Raw genomic sequence first — 8,441 nt, 5'->3', positions numbered from 1 at the left:
TGTCCTTTATGTTTACGATTTTGGATATTTCGGTTGTCATGGTGACTAATGGGTGTTGAGTTGAATATAATGTTTAGAGAAGGTTCGTTTTGTTGTCCTGTTTTTTTAAAGTGTAAAATATAACTAAGTTGTAGAAAGTTCTGAAGAGTTTTATTTTCCCACAATAAGTACTGTAATTAATATGAACGCCAGGGGAATACCACAAAGGCGGGGAACTGTTCATAGGAATGACAGTGCGCGTAGGAGAGCAAGAGTAGATAATGACGAACTTAATAAAGATATGTTACAACCCCTTTTTAGGAGACCCATGGTAGACGAGAGAACTGTAAAGATCCATGATGCAGGATTATTGGACCAAGAGTGCATTCAATGTAGTGCTCTTCATTTTAGAGAAGAACTAACGAATAATCATTTTATGACATGTTGCCATAACGGACTTATTAGGCCTAACCTTCCTCAGTCAAAAACTAATGTAGAACTTAAAAGTTTGTTTGAAGAGAGCCCACAACTGTATAAATTCATTCGACAATGCAACAGTGCGATGGCTTTTGCTTATTTTTCAGACAGTAAGAAAGATATTCCAGGAAAAGGACCATACTGTTTCAAAATTCAAGGACAGATTTATCGTTCAATCTCAGACTTGCTGCCTCAACATGATGAAGACCCCGTGTATGGCCAATTGTACATTATTGACACATCAACAGCAACAGAAATTCGTCAAGAAGGCGTCGAGAAAATAGTGACTTAAAACCTGAAATATTGTCAAAACTAGCTGAAATTCTATTAGAAAATCCATTTGCACAAATTTACAAAAGAGCTTCGGAAGAAATGGTTGTACAAGGTGACAGTGAATTAGAACTTAGGTTTGTAGACAGGATAAATATGGATCGTCGTAGGTATAATAAGCCTACTGCAGATGAAATTGCAGGCGTCTTCAATTCATCTGAAGGCGAACCTCCAATGAATTTTTAAAATTCCAAACAGGGAAGCTTTTATTTATCCTCATTAACCACAAGACCAAAGCTACCTTAGTAAACCAGTATTTATTCACAAACAATGATATGTTTGCTGCCTTTTCATGTTAAACCACTGGAGTGATTCAAATTATTTATTGAAAATGACATCAACAAAAGCAAACAAAGAAGAACAACAAACTGGTTTTTGTTCAAACTGTGGTTTGTGTTGGAAGAACACAAAAGATATGGTGTAGGGATGCCTATTCTGACACATAGATAATGTTATTTTGAGTTTGTTTAAATACCGGTATTGCAAAAAGTTGTTTTACATTTGAGCTTTTTAGGGACTTATGTCCCTACAAGCCACTAGTTATAGTAAATTTCATTGAATGAACACTTATTAAATACTATGATGGGAGACAAAGTTATATACTCCACATCAGCCTCTGGAATTTCTAAGTTGAAAGGGTCAGCCAACTATGCCAGTTGGAAATTTGATATGAAAATGGCTCCAAAGTATGAGGGATTGTGGAATTGCATTGAACCACGAAGGACTAACAACAGAGACGACACCGCTAACTGTGGATCCAGACAAAGATGAGAGGGCACTCACCAAGATTGCCATGCACCTGGAGGCAGCTCCAAAACTACATATCAGGACGGCCACATCAGCGAAGGAAGCATGGGACATTTTAGCAAAGCAGTATGAAGTCAAGAGCACAAACAGGAGAATATTTCTGCTGGACCAGCTTTTAGATTTGAAGTTGGAAGTATGCAACAACATGAGTGAGTATATTTCTAAATTTCTTGACCTCAATGCTCAACTTGCTGACATAGAGAAACCCATAGAGGATGAAATGAAGGCGTGTCTACTTCTAAGAGGTTTGCCTGAGTCTTACAGGGCATTTAGGATGGCAGTCGAGAGTACAGATAAAGTAGAATATAGTAAAGTACTAGAAAAATTAAATAGCATGGCTGAAAAGGATACCACTGAGTCCTCTGTAGTTTTTTCAACTTTTAAAAACAGTACTGGGAAGCCTTTTCTATCAAAATCAAATAATAGTCAAGCTAACTCTAATAATAGCTCAAAGACGAGGAAGCCTTTTATTCCTACTTGTTACAAATGTAGAAAGGCAGGCCATATGATAAGGGATTGTCCTGAAAATAATCAAGCTAATATTAGTAATAGCTCAAAGATTGGGTCAATTTCCAAAATTGGTAACTCAGACAGTAAAAACAAAAATAAAAATGTAAGTTGGATAACTGCTCTGAATGTAAAGGTAGAACCTGAAAGCTGGTACTTAGACTCGTGTTGTTCTGACAATCTTTCTAAAAGTAAAGAAAGTTTTCAAACATTTAACTCGAATGAGGGAGTTAAAGAGGTCACTGTCGCTAATAATACCAAAATTTACTCTGCGGGTTCTGGGAAAGTTTCTGTGAACCTTAAAAGCTTTGGTGAGAGAGTGATATCGAATGTGACATAGGTATGTACCAGATTTGTCTTCAAATTTGCTATCTGTGAGCAAAATAACTAGTAAAGGGCAAGTTTTAGTTTTTGATGACAAAGGGTGTAATATTTACTTAAAAGATGGGTTTTCAGTAAGAGGTGAAATCTGTGGAACTGGAACAAATGTAAACTGACTGTATCGGTTGGATACAGAGAGTAAATGCAACATTGATCCAAATTATGACAATTTGGCTATGTCTACTCAAGTTGACCAGTCAGTTAGTGTGGACCTTCATAATTTATGGCACAGAAGGTTGGGTCACTTGAATCATGTTAGCATGGGTATTTTGAAAAAGGGGATGGCTTTGGGTGTTGATTTTCCTAGTCAGAGGCCAGAATCTTGCATTCCCTGTGTAGAGGGGAAACACTCGAGAGAATCTTTCCCAACCACTCCAAGTAAGAGAGCTGAGGCAAAACTAGAGTTAATCCATATGGATGTCTGTGGGCCTATGAATGTTCAGTCTCTTCAAGGTAATCGCTTCATGCTAATATTTATTGATGACTTCACCAGAATGACCTTAGGTTATTTCTTGAAATCAAAGGATGAAGTAGCCGATTGTTTTCTTAAGTTTAAGACTTTAGTAGAAAATCAGACCAACCAGACTACAAAAACTATTAGGTCAGATGAAGGCAGGGAGTACATGAATGCGAGACTAGAAGGAGTGTGCAATAGATATGGAATAAGGCACCAGGTCACTACTCGATACAGTCCTGAGCAGAATGGGGTAGCAGAGCGTGCAAATAGAACTATTATTGAAAAGGCTAGAAGCATGCTAAGTGCCTCAAATTTGAGCAAGGGTTACTGGCAGTATGCTGTGGAGGCAGCTGTTTATCTTAAGAACCGAAGTCCTACAAAAGCTGTTTTTGGAGTCACGCCACAGGAGAAATGGACTGGATCGAAAGTGGACCTCAGTCACCTTAGAGTTTTCGGGTGCATAGGCTACGTACGCATAGGCTAGGGTGGCATGTGCCTAAGTAGAGAAGGACCAAATTGGACGATAAGAGTGTTCCTCACATTTTTGTAGGTTACAGTGAGGATGTCAAAGGTTACAGATTGGTCGATCCTAAGTCTCCCCGTAGATTGATTTATTCTAGAGATGTCAAGTTTTTTGAAACTTATTTTATAATGGGCGTGAAGAAAATAATGGTGATGAAACTATACAACCAGTCGAGACCATAGTAAGCATCCAGACCGCCAAACTCGATGAACCCTGCAGGAATCCTGAGGCAGAAGAGGAGAGCTTCATTCTCGATAATATCAACATTGAGCGAGATGATGACGATGTTGGAACTGGAGGATCCACTGAAGGGGATTCGGGAAATGATGAGGAAGGTGTTGAAATTAATGTTGGGAGTAGGTACCCTCTAAGAGTAAGGAAACCTAAAATGTTTCCTGATTTTGTTACCTACATGGTTACCTGTGAGGATCTAGAGCCAAGTAGTTATCAAGAGGCAATAGAAGATCCGAATAAGAATTTGTGGAAGCATGCTGTGGAGGAGCAAGCTGATGAAGAACATCTACATAGTTTTCTTGATGCCAGTCATGGAAACAGCTTTGATGGGAAAAGTTTTACTGGATATGTTTTTAAACTGTGTGGAGGACCTGTGTCTTGGGGAAGTAAGAAACAGAGATGCATCTGATTCCTCAACAGAGTCAGAGTTTGTAGCAATGGTTCAGGCATGCAAGCAAGCAATGTTTCTGAAGCGCTTGTTGGAAGAGCTGGGAATATTTCTTGAGCATGTAAATTTGCATTGTGACAACATGCCAGCAATGAAGATTTTGCAGAAGAAACCCGTGAATGACAAGACCAAACATATGATTCGTAAACAGTTATTTGTCAGAGACATAATCAAGAGAAAACTAGTTGTGCTGAATTACGTTCCAACTTCCATGATGGTAGCGGACATTTTGACAAAATCACTTGGCAAAATCAACCACGATGGTTTCATGACCGACCTTGATCTTACCCCCATGAAGGATCAAGATTAAGGAGGGGTGTTGGAATTTATTTGTAATCTTGTTCCTCATTGCCTTCTAGGTACTAAGTTAGAAGCAGCTGTCATGTGTTAATTATATGCCATGTGATTGCTATGTTTATTAATTTGTTGTAAATAAACATCACTTCCACTATGGACTTTAGAAACCATACTGTGTAGTCATTTTACTCCTAATTATTATAAAGGAAAACCAATTATAAACAAGTTATTACTCAATCAAAAATCAAAAATTTGATTATTTCTTGGATATTATATTTATTTTAACGCTGCGGAACAGCATGGGTCCTCCAGCAGGTTTTTAAAATACCATTGATAATACAGTATTGATTTGAGAATTTTAAGTTATGATTGCAATTCCATCCTTAAAGTGTCAACTAGGCTACTGATCAACAATTCAATCTACCCTAACTACTGAACGGAACAGCGCCAAACTTCTTTCTAAGCTTATTCTTGAGCTACTCTTTGAAGTCCTATAGGTAGTTAAGAAGAAATGGCATTCAAAGCAAAATCTGATAAAAAATTAAAGATAGGCCTACCGATGGGATTTGAACCAGGGACCTTTTGCATATCAGCCGAGCACCCTAACCACTACACCACGAACACCGATGGCTGTACATCGTATCGTTGTGGTAATGGCATTCCAGGCCCCCACCACTGTGCTATATTCTCAATTGCCTCCACAACCCTATAATGTTACTGCCGGATGCCTTATTCACGTCCGGTTACAAGTTATTTTGCTGCTGCACTTTAGTTTACGGTAAGTTACATCCTATTTTGCCAAAGTATTGAATTTGTTGACCTGGGTCAAGAAAATAGTAAGTCCCGTGTGCTTACCTTAGGCTAAGTTAGGCCTAAGGCCTCGGTCCAGACCTAAGTTAATTAAATCTTCTATTTTTAAGAAAGCATGGTTTGATTTTATTGTTAACCAATCTCTGATGATGGTTTATTTTTACGCAGAGGATACGCGTCCGGTAACCGGACGTGGATTAGGCGTCCGGCAGTTACTGTCATAACCTAACCTAACCAACCAAACTTGCTGATAATTAAAAAATCAAATGAAGGTTCAATTCTCTTCATAACATAAAATTATAAATGCCAACAATTCTAACAAAAGATGTACAGTTAAGAAGAAATTACATTCAAAGCAAAATCTGTGACAAAAAGTTACAGAAACCGATAGTTTTGTTGATAGGTTTCGAACCAGGGACCTCTAGGATATCAGCCGAGCACTCTATCCACTACACCACGAACAACGCTGACCGAACATCGTATCGTTGTGGTATTGGCGTTCCGGGACCCCACAACCCGGTGACGTCACTACCGGACGCCTAATCCATGTCTGGTTACCGGACGCGTATCCTCTGTGTTATTTTTATTTTATCGAATTATGTATAGACATAGCCTATTATGTAATGTTTAATGGCCAAATAAAAAATTTGAATTTGAATTTGAAGTTAAGTAGGCATACAGGCTAAGTTAGGCTACCGTTTACTTGCCTGGTCTGATATGCTACATTCACAGTCTCGAAGAAGCAAAGACAGGCATGGGCCACTGATTCTAAAATTGACATCAGTTTTTACAGTCATCTGTAAGGAAAGAGTTTATTGTCCAGTGAATCTAGTACATGTACAGTTTACCACAGATTAGATCCTTATTAGGCCTATGTATTAAAACGAGCTTCATAGACTCCTCGGCTCCTATCTTGATTTGTATAGGTTAGGATCTGTCTGATCTTGAGTCTTCTTGATAAGTAGTAGTAGTACTTATCATAATTCGTAACAGGCCTGAAAATTAGTAATTAGTAACATAAAGGAATATACACCACACAACTGAAAAATTTAATTTCAATTCCCATTATATCTATATCAATCAATCACAACCTAAACCTATCAAAAATTCAACCATTCAACAAACTCATTCAACAACCATAACCATGTGGACGACGAAACAGTGGACTGGACTGGACACACGACACACGGGACACACGCACACGACGACTGAAAGTGAAAGGACTGAGTGAGGAGACTGACGGACGAGTGAAATTGAAATGCACGAACCAGCAACCAGCATGGAGCATGATTAAACCATAGACTAACCAACACAAGTAGACTTCTCATCCCATTTTAAATTTTGAAGCTCGTTTTTCGTGTCTAGTTCATGTACGCATCACTAGGCGCTAGTGTCGACGAAACTTTGTTTCTATTATTTTAGGGTTAATTTCTTGATTTGTGCTTTGCTGTTTGGTTAAATAACTAGGGGACAATTTATTGTTTATGATTAGATCGTATTATTTGGTTAAACGAGGTTTTAAATGACTGTATTAACGGGAAACAAATTGTAAACAAAACACGACCTCTACATAAACCGAACAGAACTAACAATAAAATTGTCTTCAGCTGTTCCATTAGGATGAGAAATCTACTATAAGGGAGTATGTTTTTATCTATGATTAAACTATGGGAGGGAGCGGTGGTTTATTGGGGGTTTTATGGGGTAAAAAATGGCTTTTCCCATTTTTGACCCGAAAAACATAAAGTTTAGCAATTTCTTTCCAAACTATTTTCTAGAGCTTAAAAAACAAATAATTTAGTATATTGAGGCATTATTGTGCGCCTAATGGTTACGGAGAATCTCCAAAAAAATTTTAATTTAAAATCCCCACGATAATTCTTGTGGAGAATAAGTCAACTGTTGTAGTTTGCTTGTTTATGAACATATTTTGATTAAATTTGGAAAATACGTTAATTTCTTACTAAACTATAAACATACAAAAAATTTGTTTACCCTCCCTGTTGCAGCAAATCTACATCATCAGCAAGTTTGGTTAGCTTATGACAGTTTAATTTTATACTAAAAAATTAGTTTTATATTTTTTCTTTTGGCGAATTTCCCATATAGGGAATAAGCTATTACCGTAGGTCTCATGGTAAGACCATAGATAAATCATACCATATATCATACTCCCTTAGTAGATTTGTCATCCTTGTGTTGCTTAGTCTATGGTAAGACCTAGACCCGGGACCGATTTACTTTTTCGTTTTGAGGTCCCCAGAGGCCAAAAACACCATCCGTTCAAATTCATATATATATATTTATATATGTATATATATACATAAATAAATATATTTATATATATATATATGATTGTGTCCGTTAGCGCGATAACTCGAGCAAAAGTGATCCGATTTTGATGAAATTTGGTAAAAAGTGTAAAACTACTTTTATTCGAACGAGTTCGCGAAACAGCAGGATCGGTCTATGGGATGGGAACATAGGTTTATGGGGGGTTTTATGGGTTAAAATTGGTTTTCCCATTGTTTACCCTAAAAACACAAAAATTCACAATTTCCTTTCAAACCATATTGTAGAGCTTAAAAAAAGAAATAATTTTGTATATTTGGAGCATTGTTGTAAGCCTAACGGTTACAGAGATAATTCAAAAAAATGTAAATTTAAAATTCCCATGTTATTCTTATGGAGAATAAATAAAATAAAATAAAAACTGTTGTAGTTTGCTTGTTTAGATATATTTTAATCAAATTTTTTCCATTTTATTTATTTCATACTAAGCTTACTTACTTACTTACTTTCCGTGTCCGGAAATCAGTCTTCGCTTTTCCAAAAATTAGCTACCGATATGGCTTTTGTCATTCGCATGTAAAAGATCATCTAATATGCAAGACTGGTCTAGGCGTGGGCAGATCAGCAGATGGCCAGGATCCTGAACAGCCAGCTCCACACGCGCACAAGATGTTTTCTTCGTCTGGTGAGACCCCATTTCTGCATGTTTGTCTTGCATCTTGCAATCTAAGCTATCAATATTTCAATAAAAAAACATACCTCAATAAATTCCCTGTAGCAGCAAACCTAAGTACTCATTAAAATTAATGTTATTTAAATAAAAAATAAATCTGACAATTTTAAGGGAATATTTTAGTAATCCAGCAAGGTAAATGAAAATTCGATTAGTCTGTAGGTTT

This window comes from Macrosteles quadrilineatus, unplaced genomic scaffold (genome assembly GCF_028750875.1).
Source record: "Macrosteles quadrilineatus isolate MER2022 unplaced genomic scaffold, UCM_ALF_1.0 Scaffold_1__1_contigs__length_201487025, whole genome shotgun sequence".
NCBI classification, from domain to species: domain Eukaryota; kingdom Metazoa; phylum Arthropoda; class Insecta; order Hemiptera; family Cicadellidae; genus Macrosteles; species Macrosteles quadrilineatus.
The sequence above is the reverse complement of the archived record's forward strand: the minus strand, read 5'-3'. Positions refer to the sequence as shown.